The 22,285-nt window shown below is 45.5% G+C and overlaps 2 pseudogenes; one reads left to right on the forward strand and one right to left on the reverse strand.

Annotated features, from left to right (window-relative positions):
* LOC115126542 (vacuolar protein sorting-associated protein 37B-like) overlaps nt 1–13,215 on the forward strand; it is a 28,780-nt pseudogene extending 15,565 nt beyond the window's left edge.
* Nucleotides 12,480–20,685, reverse strand: LOC115123696 (tubulin alpha chain, testis-specific-like; annotated as a pseudogene).
* Between the last annotated feature and the right edge of the window lie 1,600 nt (nt 20,686–22,285).

The raw sequence follows: 22,285 nt of genomic DNA on the forward strand, positions 1-22,285 counted from the left end.
TTCTGGGTACTGGTCCTCTGTCAGTGTGGTTGTTCTGGGTACTGGTCCTCTGTCAGTGTGGTTGTTCTGGTTGTTCTGTTCTGGGTACTGGTCCTCTGTCAGTGGGGTTGTTACTGGATACTGGTCCTCTGTCAGTGGGGTTGTTCTGGGTACTGGTCCTCTGTCAGGGGGGTTGTTACTGGATACTGGTCCTCTGTCAGTGGGGTTGTTATTGATACTGGTCCTCTGTCAGTGGGGTTGTTATTGATACTGGTCCTCTGTCAGTGGGGTTGTTACTGGATACTGGTCCTCTGTCAGTCGGGTTGTTACTAGATACTGGTCCTCTGTCAGTGGGGTTGTTACTGGATACTGGTCCTCTGTCAGTGGGGTTGTTATTGATACTGGTCCTCTGTCAGTGGGGTTGTTACTGGATACTGGTCCTCTGTCAGTGGGGTTGTTATTGATACTGGTCCTCTGTCAGTGGGGTTGTTACTGGATACTGGTCCTCTGTCAGTGGGGTTGTTATTGATACTGGTCCTCTGTCAGTGGGGTTGTTACTGGATACTGGTCCTCTGTCAGTGGGGTTGTTATTGATACTGGTCCTCTGTCAGTGGGGTTGTTACTGGATACTGGTCCTCTGTCAGTGGGGTTGTTACTGGATACTGGTCCTCTGTCAGTGGGGTTGTTACTGGATACTGGTCCTCTGTCAGTGGGGTTGTTACTGGATACTGGTCCTCTGTCAGTGGGGTTGTTACTGGATACTGGTCCTCTGTCAGTTGGGTTGTTATTGATACTGGGCCTCTGTCAGTGTGGTTGTTACTGGATACTGGTCCTCTGTCAGTCGGGTTGTTATTGATACTGGTCCTCTGTCAGTGGGGTTGTTACTGGATACTCGTCCTCTGTCAGTGTGGTTGTTCTGGGTACTGGTCCTCTGTCAGTGTGGTTTTTCTGGGTACTGGTCCTCTGTCAGTTTGGTTGTTCTGGGTACTGGTCCTCTGTCAGTGGGGTTGTTACTGGATACTGGTCCTCTGTCAGTGGGGTTGTTCTGGGTACTGGTCCTCTGTCAGTGGGGTTGTTATTGATACTGGTCCTCTGTCAGTGGGGTTGTTATTGATACTGGTCCTCTGTCAGTGGGGTTGTTACTGGATACTGGTCCTCTGTCAGTCGGGTTGTTACTAGATACTGGTCCTCTGTCAGTGGGGTTGTTACTGGATACTGGTCCTCTGTCAGTCGGGTTGTTATTGATACTGGTCCTCTGTCAGTGGGGTTGTTACTGGATACTGGTCCTCTGTCAGTGGGGTTGTTACTGGATACTGGTCCTCTGTCAGTGGGGTTGTTACTGGATACTGGCCCTCTGTCAGTCAGGTTGTTACTGGATACTGGTCCTCTGTCAGTGGGGTTGTTACTGGAGACTGGTCCTCTGTCAGTCGGGTTGTTATTGATACTGGTCTTCTGTCAGTCGGGTTGTTATTGGATACGGGTCCTCTGTCAGTGGGGTTGTTACTGGATACTGGTCCTCTGTCAGTGGGGTTGTTACTGGATACTGGTCCTCTGTCAGTGGGGTTGTTACTGGATACTGGTCCTCTGTCAGTGGGGTTGTTATTGATACTGGTCCTCTGTCAGTGGGGTTGTTCTGGGTACTGGTCCTCTGTCAGGGGGGTTGTTACTGGATACTGGTCCTCTGTCAGTGGGGTTGTTATTGATACTGGTCCTCTGTCAGTGAGGTTGTTATTGATACTGGTCCTCTGTCAGTGGGGTTGTTACTGGATACTGGTCCTCTGTCAGTCGGGTTGTTACTAGATACTGGTCCTCTGTCAGTGGGGTTGTTACTGGATACTGGTCCTCTGTCAGTCGGGTTGTTATTGATACTGGTCCTCTGTCAGTGGGGTTGTTACTGGATACTGGTCCTCTGTCAGTGTGGTTTTTCTGGGTACTGGTCCTCTGTCAGTTTGTTTGTTCTGGGTACTGGTCCTCTGTCAGTGGGGTTGTTACTGGATACTGGTCCTCTGTCAGTGGGGTTGTTCTGGGTACTGGTCCTCTGTCAGGGGGGTTGTTACTGGATACTGGTCCTCTGTCAGTGGGGTTGTTATTGATACTGGTCCTCTGTCAGTGGGGTTGTTATTGATACTGGTCCTCTGTCAGTGGGGTTGTTACTGGATACTGGTCCTCTGTCAGTCGGGTTGTTACTAGATACTGGTCCTCTGTCAGTGGGGTTGTTACTGGATACTGGTCCTCTGTCAGTCGGGTTGTTATTGATACTGGTCCTCTGTCAGTGGGGTTGTTACTGGATACTGGTCCTCTGTCAGTGGGGTTGTTATTGATACTGGTCCTCTGTCAGTCGGGTTGTTATTGATACTGGCCCTCTGTCAGTGGGCTTGTTACTGGATACTGGTCCTCTGTCAGTCGGGTTGTTACTGGATACTGGTCCTCTGTCAGTCAGGTTGTTACTAGATACTGGTCCTCTGTCAGTGGGGTTGTTACTGGATACTGGTCCTCTGTCAGTGGGGTTGTTAATGGATACTGGTTCTAAGTCAGTGGGGTTGTTACTGGATACTGGTCCTCTGTCAGTGGGGTTGTTACTGGATACTGGTCCTCTGTCAGTCGGGTTGTTACTAGATACTGGTCCTCTGTCAGTGGGGTTGTTACTGGATACTGGTCCTCTGTCAGTCGGGTTGTTACTGGATACTGGTCCTCTGTCAGTGGGGTTGTTACTGGATACTGGTCCTTTGTCAGTGGGGTTGTTACTGGAGACTGGTCCTCTGTCAGTCGGGTTGTTATTGATACTGGTCCTCTGTCAGTCGGGTTGTTACTGGATACGGGTCCTCTGTCAGTGGGGTTGTTACTGGATACTGGTTCTAAGTCAGTGGGGTTGTTACTGGATACTGGTCCTCTGTCAGTGGGGTTGTTATTGGAGACTGGTCCTCTGTCAGTCGGGTTGTTATTGATACTGGTCCTCTGTCAGTCGGGTTGTTATTGATACTGGTCCTCTGTCAGTGGGGTTGTTACTGGATACTGGTCCTCTGTCAGTGGGGTTGTTACTGGGTACTGGTCCTCTGTCAGTGGGGTTGTTACTGGATACTGGTCCTCTGTCAGTGGGGTTGTTCTGGGTACTGGTCCTCTGTCAGGGGGTTGTTACTGGATACTGGTCCTCTGTCAGTGGGGTTGTTATTGATACTGGTCCTCTGTCAGTGGGGTTGTTACTGGTCCTCTGTCAGTGGGGTTGTTACTGGTCCTCTGTCAGTCGGGTTGTTATTGATACTGGTCCTCTGTCAGTGGGGTTGTTACTGGATACTGGTCCTCTGTCAGTCGGGTTGTTATTGATACTGGTCCTCTGTCAGTGGGGTTGTTATTGATACTGGTCCTCTGTCAGAGGGGTTGTTCTGGGTACTGGTCCTCTGTCAGTGGGGTTGTTACTGGATACTGGTCCTCTGTCAGTCGGGTTGTTACTAGATACTGGTCCTCTGTCAGTGGGGTTGTTACTGGATACTGTTCCTCTGTCAGTCGGGTTGTTATTGATACTGGTCCTCTGTCAGTGGGGTTGTTACTTGATACTGGTCCTCTGTCAGTCGTGTTGTTATTGATACTGGTCCTCTGTCAGTCGGGTTGTTATTGATACTGGTCCTCTGTCAGTGGGGTTGTTACTGGATACGGGTCCTCTGTCAGGGGGGTTGTTACTGGATACGGGTCCTCTGTAAGTAGGGTTGTTACTGGATACGGGTCCTCTGTCAGGGGGGTTGTTACTGGATACGGGTCCTCTGTCAGTCGGGTTGTTACTGGATACTGGTCCTCTGTCAGTGGGGTTGTTACTGGATAGGGGTCCTCTGTCAGTGGGGTTGTTCTAGATACTGGTCCTCTGTAAGTAGGGTTGTTACTGGATACTGGTTCTAAGTCAGTGGGGTTGTTACTGGATACTGGTCCTCTGTCAGTGGGGTTGTTACTGGATACTGGTCCTCTGTCAGTGGGGTTGTTACTGGATACTGGTTCTAAGTCAGTGGGGTTGTTACTGGATACTGGTCCTCTGTCAGTGGGGTTGTTCTGGATACTGGTCCTCTGTCAGGGGGGTTGTTACTGGATTCTGGTCCTCTGTCAGTCGGGTTGTTACTAGATACTGGTCCTCTGTCAGTGGGGTTGTTACTGGATACTGGTCCTCTGTCAGTCGGGTTGTTACTGGATACTGGTCCTCTGTCAGTGGGGTTGTTACTGGATACTGGTTCTAAGTCAGTGGGGTTGTTACTGGATACTGGTCCTCTGTCAGTGGGGTTGTTACTGGATACTGGTCCTCTGTCAGTGGGGTTGTTACTGGATACTGGTCCTCTGTCAGTGGGGTTGTTACTGGATACTGGTCCTCTGTCAGTGGGGTTGTTACTGGATACTGGTCCTCTGTCAGTGGGGTTGTTCTGGGTACTGGTCCTCTGTCAGGGGGGTTGTTACTGGATACTGGTCCTCTGTCAGTGGGGTTGTTATTGATACTGGTCCTCTGTCAGTGGGGTTGTTACTGGATACTGGTCCTCTGTCAGTCGGGTTGTTACTAGATACTGGTCCTCTGTCAAGGGGGGTTGTTACTGGTCCTCTGTCAGTCGGGTTGTTACTGGATACTGGTCCTCTGTCAGTGGGGTTGTTACTGGATACTGGTCCTCTGTCAGTGGGGTTGTTATTGATACTGGTCCTCTGTCAGTCGGGTTGTTATTGATACTGGTCCTCTGTCAGTCGGGTTGTTACTGGATACTGGTCCTCTGTCAGTGGGGTTGTTACTGGATACTGGTCCTCTGTCAGTCGGGTTGTTATTGATACTGGTCCTCTGTCAGTCGGGTTGTTATTGATACTGGTCCTCTGTCAGTGGGGTTGTTACTGGATACTCGTCCTCTGTCAGTGTGGTTGTTACTGGATACTCGTCCTCTGTCAGTGTGGTTCTTCTGGGTACTGGTCCTCTGTCAGTGGGGTTGTTACTGGATACTGGTCCTCTGTCAGTGGGGTTGTTCTGGGTACTGGTCCTCTGTCAGAGGGGTTGTTACTGGATACTGGTCCTCTGTCAGTGGGGTTGTTATTGATACTGGTCCTCTGTCAGTGGGGTTGTTATTGATACTGGTCCTCTGTCAGTCGGGTTGTTACTAGATACTGGTCCTCTGTCAGTCAGGTTGTTACTGGATACGGGTCCTCTGTCAGTGGGGTTGTTACTGGATACTGGTTCTAAGTCAGTGGGGTTGTTACTGGATACTGGTTCTAAGTCAGTGGGGTTGTTACTGGATACTGGTCCTCTGTCAGTGGGGTTGTTACTGGATACTGGTCCTCTGTCAGTGGGGTTGTTACTGGATACTGGTCCTCTGTCAGTGGGGTTGTTACTGGATACTGGTCCTCTGTCAGTGGGGTTGTTACTGGATAGGGGTCCTCTGTCAGTGGGGTTCTTCTAGATACTGGTTCTCTGTCAGTGGGGTTGTTACTGGATACTGGTCCTCTGTCAGTGGGGTTGTTACTGGATACTGGCCCTCTGTCAGTCGGGTTGTTACTGGATACTGTTCCTCTGTCAGTGGGGTTGTTACTGGATACTGGTTCTAAGTCAGTGGGGTTGTTACTGGATACTGGTCCTCTGTCAGTGGGGTTGTTACTGGATACTGGTCCTCTGTCAGTGGGGTTGTTACTGGATACTGGTCCTCTGTCAGTCAGGTTGTTATTGATACTGGTCCTCTGTCAGTCGGGTTGTTATTGATACGGGTCCTCTGTCAGTCGGGTTGTTACTGGATACGGGTCCTCTGTCAGTGGGGTTGTTACTGGATACTGTTCCTCTGTCAGTGGGGTTGTTACTGGATACTGGTCCTCTGTCAGTCGGGTTGTTACTGGATACGGGTCCTCTGTCAGGGGGGTTGTTACTGGATACGGGTCCTCTGTCAGTCGGGTTGTTACTGGATACTGGTCCTCTGTCAGTGGGGTTGTTACTGGATAGGGGTCCTCTGTCAGTGGGGTTGTTCTAGATACTGGTCCTCTGTCAGTTGGGTTGTTACTGGATACTGGTCCTCTGTCAGTGGGGTTGTTACTGGATACTGGTCCTCTGTCAGTGGGGTTGTTACTGGATACTGGTCCTCTGTCAGTGGGGTTGTTACTGGATACTGGTCCTCTGTCAGTGGGGTTGTTACTGGATACTGGTCCTCTGTCAGTGGGGTTGTTACTGGATACTGGTCCTCTGTCAGTCGGGTTGTTCTAGATACTGGTCCTCTGTCAGTCGGGTTGTCACTACATAGCCACGCTCTAAAGAAGGGAAGCACAGTGCCTTTCTAACCACAGTCTCCACCACCAACCTATCCGATATTTAGAATTTTAGCTGCCTTTTAAGCATTCTAGTACGGTTAAATAGTTAACACACACACGTGGACGCAGCGGTCTAAGTTACTGCATATCAGTGCAAGAGGCGCCACTAAAGTTCCTTGTTCGAATCCAGGCTATATCACATCCGGCCATGATTGGGAGTCCCATAGGGCGGCGCATAATTAGCCCAGCGTCGTCCAGGTTTGGCCGTCAGTGTAAATAATAATTTGTTCTTAACTGACTTGCCTAGTTAAGTAAAGGTTTTATTTTTTTTAACCTTTTTTTACTAGGCAAGTCAGTTAAGAACAAATTCTTATTTTCAATGACGGCCTAGGAACAGTGGGTTAACTGCCTGTTCAGGGGCAGAACGACAGATTTGTACCTTGTCAGCTCGGGGATTTGAACTTGCAACCTTCCGGTTACTAGTCCAATGCTCTAACCACTAGGCTACCCTGCCGCCCCGTTACACACACCACACTGACCAAAAAGTTATTTTGTTGGCATTTACATATATCCCCCTTACTAGTAAAATATAATCAAAACCTAATTGCTGGTTAGTTGTTCATTCATTTAATTCTTAACCAGGATTTCCATGGAACGCCGCTTGGGTCTTTGCTTGTCAAAAAATACACTGCTCAGAAAAATTAAGGGAACACTTAAACAACACAATGTAACTCCAAGTCAATCACACTTCTGTGAAATCAAACTGTCCACTTAGGAAGCAACACTGATTGACAAGAAATTTCACATGCTGTTGTGCAAATGGAATAGACAACAGGTGGAAATTATAGGCAATTAGCAAGACACCCCCAATAAAGGAGTGGTTCTGCAGGTGGTGACCACAGACCACTTCTCAGTTCCTATGCTTCCTGGCTGATGTTTTGGTCACTTTTGAATGCTGGCGGTGCTTTCACTCTAGTGGTAGCATGAGACGGAGTCTACAACCCATACAAGTGGCTCAGGTAGTGCAGCTCATCCAGGATGGAACATCAATGCGAGCTGTGGCAAGAAGGTTTGCTGTGTCTGTCAGCATAGTGTCCAGAGCATGGAGGCGCTACCAGGAGACAGGCCAGTACATCAGGAGACGTGGAGGAGGCCGTAGGAGGGCAACAACCCAGCAGCAGGACCGCTACCTCCGCCTTTGTGCAAGGAGGAGCAGGAGGAGCACTGCCAGAGACCTGCAAAATGACCTCCAGCAGGCCACAAATGTGCACGTGTCTGCTCAAACGGTCAGAAACAGACTCCATGAGGGTGGTATGAGGGCCCGACGTCCACAGGTGGGGGTTGTGCTTACAGCCCATCACCGTGCAGGACGTTTGGCATTTGCCAGAGAACACCAAGATTGGCAAATTCGCCACTGGCGCCCTGTGCTCTTCACAGATGAAAGCAGGTTCACACTGAGCACATGTGACAGAGTCTAGAGACGCCATGGAGAACGTTCTGCTCCTGCAACATCCTCCAGCATGACCGGTTTGGCGGTGGGTCAGTCATGGTGTGGCATTTGTTTGGGGGGCCGCACATCCCTCTGCTCGCCAGAGGTAGCCTGACTGCCATTAGGTACCGAGATGAGATCCTCAGACCCCTTGTGAGACCATATGCTGGTGCGGTTGGCCCTGGGTTCCTCCTAATGCAAGACAATGTTAGACCTCATGTGGCTGGAGTGTGTCAGCAGTTCCTGCAAGAGGAAGGCATTGATGCAATGGCCTGGCCCGCCCGTTCCCCAGACCTGAATCCAATTGAGCACATCTGGGACATCATGTCTCGCTCCATCCACCAACGCCACGTTGCACCACAGACTGTCCAGGAGTTGGCGGATGCTTTAGTCCAGGTCTGGGAGGAGATCCCTCAGGAGACCACCCGCCACCTCATCAGAAGCATGCCCAGGCGTTGTAGGGAGGTCATACAGGCACGTGGAGGCCACACACACTACTGAGCCTCATTTTGACTTGTTTTAAGGACATTACATCAAAGTTGGATCGGCCTGTAGTGTGGTTTTCCACTTTAATTTTGAGAGTGACTCCAAATCCAGACCTCCATGGGTTGATCAATTTGATTTCCATTGATACTTTTTGTGTGATTTTGTTGTCAGCACATTCAACTATGTAAAGAAAAAAGTATTTAATAATAATATTTCATTCATTCAGATCTAGGATGTGTTATTTTAGTGTTCCCTTTATTTTTTTGAGCAGTGTATATTTGACGTGTCAAATAACACTATTTGACCAATCATGACCGGAATATGACTGCACTTCACATAATAATTTAACACTTTCATTAAAAAAATATACATAGTTATTACACATTGATCACACTATCGCTTGTATTTCATGTCACAACGATTCATCGATACGTATGTTATGATGCTGGTAAAGATGTCTCCGCCACCTACAGTGCTGGTCATTAAAAAAATCTAGCTAGCTCATGGATGCAAACAATGTTCTTCCCCAAAAACATAGAAAAACGACGTAATCTGTTTCAGTAGCTATAGTTAGCTAGCTAACTAACTATATAGCTTGGTGTCATCTAAAATAACCCTAATTTTTAAGACAGTACTTATTTTATTATTGATGGTCGGACCCATCTATGTGAATCTAGACAATAGTAGAATGTTGTTATATAAAATCAACAAAAGACAATTTTGTTAATTTGACAAAACTATTGAAATCACACTGGATGTATTATACTTGAGAATTGCATTGGGGGCATACTTATTTCACTGCACAGCCTTACCTATGGATTGTAGATAAATTACATGGGGTATCAGTCTACTCAGTGCCACCCAGAGAACATTTGCGTCATAGCTCTTATTGCGGGACTCTGTAACAACAGTGAATTGAGACATTTATTGTCAACCTATGTGTATTGAACACTATTCCAGAGGAAAAACAATACTGTGTGGGTGTTTTGGAGTCTGATAACTCTGAGGACGTTGGGAAAAAATATTTTGGGTATTGAGTAGACTGATACCTCATTTCATTGATCCCCAATCCTTAGGTAAAGCTGTATAGTGCAATATGAATGTCAATACACACAATAGGTTGACTGGGGAGGTGATTTCACACAGTGACCGTCCTGAGATAAGAGCTACAATGCTAATATTTGTGTAAACTCTTCACTGTTCTGTTCTTTGGGTGTCATTGAGTAGACTGATACCCCATTTCATTGCTTCACATTCCAAACTTGTTTAACATTACCTTGTCTAAATATGGCGTGATTCCACAAATTGTAACCTTCTGCATCACTTTCAAAGAGGTACTTTTATTTTGAAGGCAAACTGCAAATTCAACTATTGTGCCTAATGCTTATTGTGGCTACCTTCACAAAACATAACCAGGTCCGGTCGAGCCTCACTAGCCATATGAAGCTAACTGGCTGCTTATAACGTTAGCTTTTGGCAACAGGGTTAAGTAGCTGGCTAGCTATTTATTATTTCATGAACTGAAGTTCAATTTCAATAGGCGAACAACAAGTGGCTACCTAGCTAATACTTACTCACAAGGATTCCTAAATTATTGCTAAGAATAATGAAAATGACTGCAGTTTCTACTGGGCATTGCTTTCAGGCTGGTTGTATTGGTGCTAGCTTATTAACAGCTAAAGCTAGCTACCCCAGAAGTTGTGGTTGAACAAATAATGCTTTATTACCAACGCGGTATTGTTTGCAGACTTTTTTTGTACAGCATTGACAGGTTACTGATAGTTGTGGTGGCGTTTGGCTTGCACGTGCAAATTCAGAACACACAACATTATATATTAGAGCTGTGTTATTTGATGTGTCAAATGCTTCAAATAATGTTATTGTCAAATAGTGTGGTTTGATGTCGATCTTTTTGACACGTAAAGACCCAAACGGCATTCCATAGTATGTTGTGAAGCTAATAGCAGTGATGCAATTACTGTGTAACTCCGGCAGGGCGACATCTGAAAAATAGCACACTTGGTTGTGTGTACCGATGCTCGACCAGTCGTGAAAGCCAACATCACCCACGACAGAGAACGGTTAATTAATTGTCAAGGACAATGAATTCCATTATCTTGGTGTTAATGGATTTCACCTGTGAGGTGTCTCGCTGAAATGTTCTTACTGTTTCAAATGACTGCTCGACTTGCTGACTGCTTGATCCACACAGCAGACATTGTGGACTAGGTTAGGAATGCTGTGTTGCACCTATAACGCAAAATTTTACGTGGCGTCATTACGTCATATAGGTCTGCACGTCAGCTACACTAGGTACAAACAGAACGAGACAATTTGTGCCAGGTGTGATATCCCTCCTAAATAGCTTGGGCGAATGTTCCCATTGACTCCGTAGTAAGGCCAGCAGGCTAGTCTTTTCTTTTTTTAAATTGAATGTTTTATTTCTTATTTCTTACTATTATTATTTTTATTGGTGCGTAACTGTTATGAAAGTTGTATTGTCAATTTTGTTTTGTATTTAAACGCCACTGCAACAAAATTTCCCCATGGGGACAATAAAGTCAGTCAGTAAGCTTTGACATTGGTTTTGCACATCGGCGTTAAACTAGACATCGGGCCGATACTGAAGTTGGCATTTTTAGGTAATATCGTCCGATTCTGATATGTTCACCAATATATCGTGCATCCCTAGTATAGATACCTTAATAGAAAGTTACTCAAGTAAAAGTGAAAGTCAGCCAGTAAAATACCACTTGAGTAAAAGTATTTGGTTTTAAATATACTTAAGTATCAAAAGTAAAAATAATTTTAAAATCTTTTAATTAAGGAAAGCAGATGGCACCAATTTCCATTTATAAAATGTACGGATAGCCAGGGGCTCACTCCAACACTCAGACATTATTTACAAAAGATGCATTTGTGTTTAGTGATTCCGCCAGAGGCAGTAGATGGCCACGTGTTCTCTTGATAAGTGTGAATTTGACAATTTTCCTGTCCTGCTAAGCATTCAAAATGTAATGAGTTCTTTGGGTGTCAGGGAAAATGTATGGAGTAAAAAGTACAATATTTTCTTTAGGAACGTAGTAAAGTAAAAGTTGTCAAAAATATAAATAGTAAAGTACAGATAATCTAAAAAACTACTTAAGTACATTACACCGTGACAATTTTCTGTCCATTCTAGCATGGCCATCTAGTGACTACTCTGTCAGACAGCTGTTACCTGATTTCCTGTACTCAATGCTGCTTAGTATCCTCTGAATGCCCCAGCTACTGTATTCAGTCCCATTACATTGATGTTCTGCCCCAGGGATCAAGTTACGACTTAGGTTCAGGACAGTCATTCACTGTGATGCTTAGTGTTTTAGTGTATTCTAACCATTTCTATCTCTCAGACCATGGTTCAGGCAACAGCTCTCTGGACATTCTGCTGGCTCTGCTGCAAGCTGAGGGAGCCAAGATAGAAGAGGAGACTGAGGTGACACACACACCAATACGTTCACAACTACACCTACACGCACAAGAATACTCACTCTCTATGATATTTTATGTTGGTGTGTATTATGTTGAATCTATGCTTGCGTGAATATAACCCTCCTTTGATGTCCCTGTGTAGAACATGGCAGACTCGTTTCTGGATGGAGAGCTGCCTCTGGACTGCTTTATCGATGACTATCAGCGAAGGCGCCATCTTGCTCACGTGCGCCGTGTAAAGATTGACAAACTCCGTGAGCTGGTGCTGAAGGGTCTCACTAGACCCCAGCAGACTCCTACCCAGCCCAGTCGACCCCAGGACTTCCCCTCTACCCCTACACCAATGGAGCCTTCTCCCCCCAATCTACGCGAGCTGCCCCTCCTCCCTCCCTGCCTTTCCCCAGCCAGGATCCTCCAGGCTACCCCAGCAGCCCCTACATTCCCCAGCCCTACCCTCAAGCCCCCCAGCAACACCCCACCTCCCCATGCCTGCCCCCCCGAACTGGCTTCATCATGCAGTGAGGGGGGGGGGGGGCTGTCTCCATAGAAACACCATGGATGATGACCTTATCTACCTTTGACCCAACAATGAGTGTTGGTGACTTAACCAATGACAGTCCCTGTCAGTAACACAGGGAAAACTCCTGACTGACAGGCTCCCTCAGAGACTCCGTCCAGTAGCTACAGCCTGGGGGTTGATTCTCTTAGGTTTTTATTCTAAGACTTTCTGATTAATCTGAAGACATATGAAAACTTAACTCTCTGACTGGTATTTATATGCTGTGTAGATGAGATGTAGTTTTTGTAAACTGAAGGTGGTGTCTTCCTGTACACACACTTGAGTATGCGTGAAGTTGTGTGTAACCCCAAAGGTCAGGACAGGTGGTGTGATAGTTGACCCTAAAGTTCCTATTCGTCTAAAGGGAGGAGTCCGGTATTGTCACAACTATAGCTAGTCCATCAACCCTGAACAGAACTACTCAAATTGATTTCAATTCAATATGTATTGTAATCTAGGTGCTTTCCTATTCATTGGTGGAGGTTCTTTCCAGTAGGTCGGGAGGATGCAAGGCTAGGAATATACTATGCTGTTTTACAAGGGAACAAACATTTTGGGATGGATTTGAATGACCTGCCAAAGATGTTCTCATCTTACCTACTGACTTGGCACTTTGTTTTAGTGATTGTTTTGTATACCGGTATAAGAGGTAGTTATACCCCACCTAACTGGAAGATGGATATTGAAAATAACCATGCATCCTAAATTAATGTTAAACTGGCTTTCTTGTGAAGCCAGTCAGTTGCCATGTGGGGAAAAGAGATCTACAGCTGGCTGTACATCTACAGTTTGCTTTCCCCATTTGTGCTCACCTCAAGGAAAACACATGGGGGTTCAAAAATGAGATGGTGCAGGAAACATTTAAAATATGAACTATAGTAGTCCCTGGTACTGTACATCTGATCTACACTCCCTAGGAACAAACATTCATGTTGTAATGCTAGACTGACAGGTTGACTTTCATCCAAATCAATAAATGTTTTATAACCAATACTAAGGTGTTCTATGCCTGATGTCGCAGTTGTCTGTGTTTGTTGCTATCAACTGGACACACTGGGTAATTGAACAATTGTGCTGATGTAGTTAACTTTGCCAAAAAAAAGATACTTTCCTGCTTGATTTTTTTTTTTAAACCATCACATGCTGGTAAAAATCCCCAGGAGAATGGAACAAAACACAGTTAATTGACAATTTCAATAAAAGTTAAAACATGTCAGTGTTCAGTACTCTTCTCCTTCCTCAGCCTCCCCTTCCACTGAATCTACTCCCACCTCTTCGTAGTCCTTCTCCAGGGCAGCCAGATCCTCTCTGGCCTCAGAGAACTCCCTCCTCCATACCCTCTCCCATATACCAGTGCACAAAGGAACGCTTGGCGTACATCAGGTCAAACTTGTGTTCGAGCTGAGCCCAGGCCTCAGCAATGGCCGTGGTGTTGCTCAACATACACACAGCTCTCTGGACCTTTGCTAGATCTCCACTTGGCACCACCATGGGTGGCTGGTAGTTGATGCCAACCTGCAGGGCACAAACAAAAAAATGGTCAAAACCTGACTAACCAATAATTAACATGCCCAAGTGCCTTAAATGTTTAGAAGGATAGATCAGTGTGAATGAATGAATCCATTGCTTATTTACCTTGAAGCCGGTGGGGCACCAGTCGGCAAACTGGATGGTGAGTTTGGTCTTGATGGCGATGGCAGCATTGACGTCCTTGGGCACCACATCCCCACGGTACAGCAGGCCATGTACTTCCTGTGACGAGGGTCACACTTCACCATCTGGTTGGCGGGCTCGAAGCAGGCGTTGGTGATCTCTGCCACAGACAGCATCTTGTGGCAGAGATGACAGGTGCGTAGGTGATCAGGGGGAAGTGGATACGGGGGTAGGGCACCAGGTTGGTCTGGAACTCTGGCAGGTCCACGTTGAGGGCTCCATCGAAACGCAACGAGGCGGTGATGAAGGAGACAATCTGGCCAATGAGCCTGTTGGTGTAGGTGGGACGCTCAATGTCCAGGTTACGACGGCAGATGTCGTAGATGGCCTTGTTGTCAACCATGAAGGCACAGTCTGAGTGTTCCAGGGTGGTGTGGGTGGTCAGGAAAGAGTTGTAGGGCTCCACCACTGCTGTGGACACCTGAACACATACACAAGAGGTAGAACTGTCATCATTAGGTGTTACATAATGAAAATGTACATATCAAACAAGTATTGAGTACAGTAAAAGTTTTGCTGATTAGGAAATCTACCAAATAATCATGTGAACAACTAAACATTAGCAATACCTGAGGGGCAGGGTAAATGGCAAACTCCAGTTTGGACTTTTTTCCGTAGTCCAGATAGTCTCTCCATGAGCAGTGAAGCAAAACCTGAGCCAGTTCCACCATCAGGAAGCCCTGAAGGCCAGTGCACTGGTCTGACTGGGGTGAGAAAGAACAGGTTATGGACAAGTGACGGGAAGTTCGTCTCTTTTTACTGACTGATCTCTTAAGACTCAAAATAACAAATCTTTCCAGGGCACCCTACCGGCGAACAATGAACTGAAAACTCTAAATAGTCATGATTCTACAAGCCACTTGTTCACATGTCGTTCACCATAAAAGGCTTATTAGAGCTGTCATTTGTGACATACTTGTAAAGTCGTGCTTTAAACAATGTACATTTGTTAATTGCCAGGCATACAAATACGATTTTTTCTTGGTACATTTGAGACTGGGTCTAGTTGTGGCTGCAACTGGACTAACTTGTGAACGACTATTGGCAGAATGCATTGCTTAACTGCCTTGAGGGTGATAAGCGCAATATCGTTTGCAAACTGCAGCACACCAAACGATTAATTCTCAAATTGGGCAGAGGATGCACATGGCTTCAGGCTAACAAAAAAAACGACTATTTAGTCAAGTTAAATAACTGGGCATTGGCAGCACATGGCTTCAGGCTAACAAAATTTTAAAAACTAGCTAACGTTACTCACCAGCTTGCGAACTCTGTCCAGCACCAAGTCCACGATTTCCTTGCCAATGGTGTAGTGGCCTCGAGCGTAGTTGTTGGCGGCATCCTCCTTACCGGTGATGAGCTGCTCAGGGTGGAAAGGCTAACGGTATGTCCCGGTGCGGACCTCATCTATGAAAAATCATTCTCTGGTCAGGGAGGATTCTAGTTTTTATTACAGCATATAGTAATCATAGCTTCGCTCATTTCGTCCTTACCAACTACAGTTGGTTCGAGATCCACAAAAACTGCACGAGGGACATGTTTTCCCGCTCCTGTCTCGCTGAAGGTGTTGAAGGAGTCATCCCCTCCACCGATGCTTTTGTCGCTGGGCAGGTCCTGCAGTGCCTAGCTCCACTCCCACCCCACAGGTGCTCTCATTTGTTGACTTCTGTAAACGTAAAAGCCTTGGTTTCATGCATGTTAACATTAGAAGCCTACTCTCTAAGTTTGTTTTACTCACTGCTTTAGCACACTCTGCCAACCCAGATGTCTTAGCCGTGTCTGAATCCTGGCTTCGGAAAACCACCAAAAATCTTGAAATTTCCATTCCTAACTATAACGTTTTCCGCCAAGATAGAACTGCCAAAGGGGGCGGTGTTACAATCTACTGCAAAGATATAGAACTCTGCAGGCTATCTAAGTCTGTACCCAAACAATTTGAGCTTCTACTTCTAAAAATTCTCTCACTGTTGCCGCTTGCTATAGACCTCTCTCTGCCCCCAGCTGTGCCCTCGATACCATATGTGAATTGATCGCCCCCCATCTATCTTCTGAGCTCGTGCTACTAGGTGACCTAAACTGGGACATGCTTAACACCCCGGCCATCCTACAAACTAAGCTTGATGCCCTCAATCTCACACAAATTATCAATGAACCTACCAGGTACAACCCCAAATCAGTAAACACGGGCACCCTCATAGATGTCATCCTACCTAATTCGCCCTCCAAATACACCTCTTCTGTTTTCAATCAAGATCTCAGCGATCACTGCCTCATTGCCTGCATCCGTAATGGGTCTGCAACCAAACGACCACCCCTCATCACTGTCAAACGTTCCCTGAAACACTTCTGCGAGCAGGCCTTTCTAATCGACCTGGCCGGGGTATCCTGGAATGACATTGACCTTATCCCGTCAGTAGATGATGCCTGGCTATTCTTTAAAAGTGCCTTCCTCACCATCTTAAATAAGCATGCCCCTCTCAAAAAATGTAGAACTAGGAATAGATATAGTCCTTGGTTCACTCCAGACCTGTCTGCCCTTGACCAGCACAAAAACATCCTGTGGCAATCTGCATTAGCATCGAATTAGGAACAGTTAGGAACAAATATACACAGGCAGTTAGAAAAGCTAAGGCAAGCTTTTTCAAACAGACATTTGCATCCTGTAGTACTAACTCAAAAATGTTCTGGGACACTGTAAAGTCCATGGAGAATAAGAGCACCTCCTCCCAGCTGCCCACTGCTCTGAGGCTAGGAAACACTGTCACCACCGATAAATTCGCTACCATTGAGAATTTCAATAAGCATTTCTCTACGGCTGGCCATGCTTTCCACTTGGCTACCCCAACCCCGGTCAACTGTCCGGCACCCTCCACAGCAACCCACCACAGCCCCCACCATTTCTCCTTTACCCAAATCCAGATAGCTGATGTTCTGAAAGAGCTGCAAAATCTGGACCCCTACAAATCAGCCGGGCTAGACAATCTGGACCCTCTCTTTCTAAAATGATCTGCCGAAATTGTTGCAACCCCTATCAGTAGCCTGTTCAATCTCTCTTTTGTATCGTCTGAGATTCCCAAAGATTGGAAAGCTGCCGCGGTCATCCCCCTCTTCAAAGGGGGTGACACTCTAGACCCAAACTGCTACAGACCTATATCTATTCTACCCTGTCTTTCTAAGATCTTCGAAAGCCAAGTTAACAAACAGATTACTGACAATTTCGAATCCCACCATACCTTCTCCGCTATGCAATCTGGTTTCAGAGCTGGTCATGGGTGCACCACAGCCACACTCAAGGTCCTAAATGACATCACCGCCATCGATAAGAGACATTACTGTGCAGCCGTATTCATCGACCTGGCCAAGGCTTTCGACTCTGTCAATCACAACATGCTTATTGGCAGACTCGATAGCCTTGGTTTCTCAAATGATTGCCTCGTCTGGTTTACCAACTACTTCTCTGCTAGAGTTCAGTGTGTCAAATCGGAGGGACTGTTGTCCGGACCTCTGACAGTCTATGGGTGTGCCACCGGGTTCAATTCTCGGCCGACTCTCTTTTCTGTATACATCAATGATGTTGCTCTTGCTGCTGGTGATTCTCTGATCCACCTCTACGCAGACCACACCTTTCTGTATACTTCTGGCCCCTCCTTGGACACTGTGTTAACTAACCTCCAGGCGAGCTTCAATGCCACACAACTCTCCTTCCGTGGCCTCCAACTGCTCTTAAACGCAAGTAAAACTAAATGCATGCTATTCAATCGATCACTGCCCGCACCTGCTCGCCCGTCCAGCATCACTACTCTGGGCGGCTCTGACTTAGAATACGTGGACAACTACAAATACCTGGGTGTCTGGTTAGACTGTAAACTCTCCTTCCAGACTCACATTAAGCATCTCCAATCCAAAATTAAATCTAGAAACGGCTTCCCTTACCGCAACAAAGCATCCTTCACTCATCCTACCAAACATACCCTCGTAAAATTGACCATCCTACTGATCCTCGACTTCGGTAATGTCATCTATAAAGTAGCCTCCAACACTCTACTCAACAAACAGGATGCAGTCTATCACAGTGCCATCCGTTTTGTCACCAAAGCCCCATACACTAACCACCATTGCGACCTGTACGCTCTCGTTGGTTGGCCCTAGCTTCATACTCGTCGCCAAATCCACTGGCTACAGGTTATCTACAAGTCTTTGCTAGGTAAAGCCCCGCCTTATCTCAGCTCACTGGTCACCATAGCAGCACCCACTCATAGCACGCGCTCCAGCAGGTATATCTCACTGGTCACCCCCAAAACCAATTCCTCCTTTGGTCGTCTTTCCTTACAGTTCTCTGCTGCCCGCAAATGCTGACGCTCCAGATACTCAACTAGTCTAAAGAAGGACAGTTTTATTGCTTCTTTAATCAGGAGAACAGTTTTCAGCTGTTAGCCTTTTAAAATGATTAGCCTTTAGCTAATCAATTAGCCTTTTAAAATGATCAACTTGGATTAGCTAACACAACGTCCCATTGGAACACAGGAGTGATGGTTGCTGATAATGGGCCTCTATATGCCTATGTAGATATTCCATTAAAAATCTGCCGTTTCCAGCTACATTTTGTTATTTTAAATGGACAAAAAATGTGTTCTTTCAAAAACAAGGACATTTCTAAGTGACCCCAAACTTTTGAACGGTAGTGTATATTCAAATCTCATGCATTTAGGTCAATAAGTAGCGTATATATATGGGGTGGCAGGGTAGCCTAGTGGTTAGAGCGTTGGATTAGTAACCGAAAGGTTGCAAGTTCAAATCCCAGAGCTGACAAGATACAAATCTGTTGTTCTGCCCCTGAACAGGCAGTTAACCCACTGTTCCTAGGCCGTCATTGAAAATAAGAATTTGTTCTTAACTGACTTGCCTAGTTAAATAAAGAACGCGACTGAGCCTCATGCCGTACTTTACTAGACTACATTTCTGAACCGTGTTATTTCAGAATAAGGGGTGCCGTTGTCAAGGGGGGAAGATGGAGGCCAGACTGGGGGTGGAATAGCAGAAAAAAACATTTAGGCGTAAAAATGTGCTTAACAAGTCACATAATAAGTTGCATGTTGCATAATAAGTTGCATACCTCATCTCTGTACCCCACACATACAATTATCTGTAAGGTACCTCAGTCGAGCAGTGAATTTGAAACACAGATTCAACCACAAAGACCAGGGAGGTTTTCTAATGCCTCACAAAGAAGGGCACGTATTGATAGATGGGTAAAAAAAGAAGCTCACTTTGAATATCCCTTTGAGCATGGTGAGGTTATTAATTATACTTTGGATTGTGTATCTATACACCCTGTCACTACAAGATACAGGCGTCCTTCCTAACTCAGTTGCAGAAGAGGAAGGAAACCTTCCAGGGGGATTTCACCATGGGGCCAATTGTGACTTTAAAACAGTTACAGAGTTTAATGGCTGTGATAGGAGACAACTGAGGATGGATCAATAACATTGTAGTTACTCAACAATACTAACCTAATTGACAGAATGAAAAGAAGGAAGCCAAACCAGAATAATATTTGCAACAAGGCACTAAGGTAATACTGCAAAAAATGTGGCAAAGCAATTCACCTTTTCTGAATTCAAAGTGTTATCCTTTGGGAAAATCCAATACAACACATTACTGTTATGGGTATGCTTGGGAGAATTTCAGAATAAAAAGAAACGGAATGGAGAAACCACAGGAAAAATCCTAGAGGAAAACCTGGTTCAGTCTGCTTTCCACCAGACACTGGGAGAGTAATTCACCTTTCAGCAGGACAATAACCTTAAACACAAGGCCAATTATACACTGGAGTTGCTTACCAAGAAGACAGTGAATATTCCTCAGTGGCCAAGTTAGTTTTGACTTAAATCTATTTGAAAATCTATGGCAAGACCTGAAAATGGTTGTCTAGCAATGATCAACAACCAATTTGATAGAGCTTGAAGATTTTTGAAAAGAATAATGGGCAAATGTTTCACAATTCAGCACTGGAAGCTTTTAGAGACTTACCCAGAAAGATTCTGTCTGTAATCCATGCCAAAAGTGCTTCTACAAACATTGACTCAGAGGTGTGAATACTTACGTAAATTAGATGTCTGTATTTCCTGTTCAATACATTTGCAAAAATGTCAAAAACATGTTTTCACTCTCATTATGATGTATTATGTGTAGATGGATAAAAAATATATATATATATTTAACCCATTTTAAATTCAGGCTGTAACACAACAAAATGTGGATTAAGTCAACGGGTATGAATACTTTCTCAAGGCATTGTATATATTTATTTTATTGAATTTTTATTTAACTATATTTAGGTAAAATTATGTTTGAGACGAATAATTATCTGCTCTGTTTACATCAATGATGTCGCTCTTGCTGCTGGTGATTCTCTGATCCAGCTCTACGCAGATGACACCATTCTGTATACTTCGGGTCCTTCTTTGGACACTGTGTTAACTAACCTACAGACGAGCTTCAATGCTATACAACTCTCCTTCCGTCGCCTCCAACTGCTCTTAAATGCAAGTAACACTAAATGCATGCTCTTCAACCGATCACTGCCCGCACCTGCCAGCCCGTCCAGCATCACTACGAAATAGCCTCCAACACTCTACTCAACAAATTGGATGCAGTCTATCACAGTGCCATCCATTTTGTCACCAAAGCCCCATACACTACCCACCATTACAACCTGTACGCTTTCGTTGGCTGGCCCTCGCTTCATACTCGTCGCCAAACCCACTGGCTCCAGGTCATCTACAAGTCTCTGCTAGGTAAAGCCCCGCCTTATCTCAGCTCACTAGTCACCATAGAAGCACCCACCCGTAGCATACACTCCAGCAGGTATATCTCACTAGTCACCCCCAAAGTCAATTCCCCCTTTGGCCGCCTTTCCTTCCAGTTCTCTGCTGCCAATGACTGGAACGAACTGCAAAAATCACTGGAAGCTGGAGACTCATATCTCCCTCAATAGCTTTAAGCACCAGCTGTCAGAGCAGCTCACAGATCTCATGTCAGTCAGTCACAGAGTTTCTTAACCATACTGTACTGTCTTTGAGTCAGTCATGTGCGTGGTCTAAATAACTCAACTGGCTAGTTTGCCTATCGGTAAGTAGAGGGGTGGCCTGTACCATTGATCCTGCTGCTCGGATAGAGTGATCATCCGATTATCAACTGTAAATTTACAGATATGATTACGCATGTCAGCACACCCCTAGAAATTAGTGTGTATGAGAAAGGCAATCAGCTGTAAGAGCTTTCACTTGGTCTATGGGGACATCTTGTGGTTAAGTATGAATGACATCCTTTTGCTGTAGGGAGGTACAGCATACCTATTAGCTATAATAATGAAAATGCTTCCTTCCTGGTTTAAGGTAATCATAATCTAACAGTTGGATAAAAGCAAATAATGTCATAGTGACTACTCAAAGGAAAGATGCATTTCAGGCATACGAACAAGTCCCTCTTCCAACAGTTCCAGTGCTGGTACCCACCAAAATACCTACTGGGAACTGTAGCACTCCTTGCAAGAATCATACAGTAAATTTACCATGCCTCTCCATAATTCAACAGATTGTTCAAATTATAGTTCTTTAACGTCGCTTTACTATAATATAAAAGAGGGCGATACCAATTACCTCACTACCTAATCGTTTCACCAGATAAAGAAATATTACTATAGAGCATCGTGAGTGGCTGCATCACCACTTACGGCAGCTGCTTGGTGATATGACCATCCCATTCCAATGTATTACTTTTAATACCTGCAAATAAACCACTTAAACATCACTAAGTACACTAAATGACCAAAAGTATGTGGACACCTGCTTGTCAGTCATGGGCATTAATATGACTTTGGTTGGTCCCCCCCTTTGCCATAACAGCGTCCACTCTTCTGGGGAGGCTTTTCACTTTAAGTTAGAACATTGCTGCAGGGACTTGGTTGCATTCAGCAACAGGAGCATTATTGAGGTCAGACGTTCCAATTCATCTTAAAGGTGTTCGATGGAGTTAAGGTCAGTGCTTTGTGGATGTCAGTCAAGTTCTTCCACACCGATCGACAAACCATTTCTGTATGGACCTCGCTTTGTGCACGGGGGCATTGTCATGCTGAAACCGGAAAGGGTCTTCCCCGAACTGTTGTCAAAGTTGGAAGAACAGAATCATCTAGAATGTCAATGGATATGCTGTAGTGTTGACTGCCCTTCACTGGAACTTAGCCCAAAACATGAAAAACAGCCCCAGACCATTATTAATCTTCCAAACTTTAGTTGGCATTCTGTGTTGGGGCAGGTAGCAATCGCCTGGAAATCAGCCAAATCCTG

The sequence above is a fragment of the Oncorhynchus nerka genome, linkage group LG4 (genome assembly GCF_034236695.1).
Source record: "Oncorhynchus nerka isolate Pitt River linkage group LG4, Oner_Uvic_2.0, whole genome shotgun sequence".
Classification (NCBI taxonomy): Eukaryota; Metazoa; Chordata; class Actinopteri; order Salmoniformes; family Salmonidae; genus Oncorhynchus; species Oncorhynchus nerka.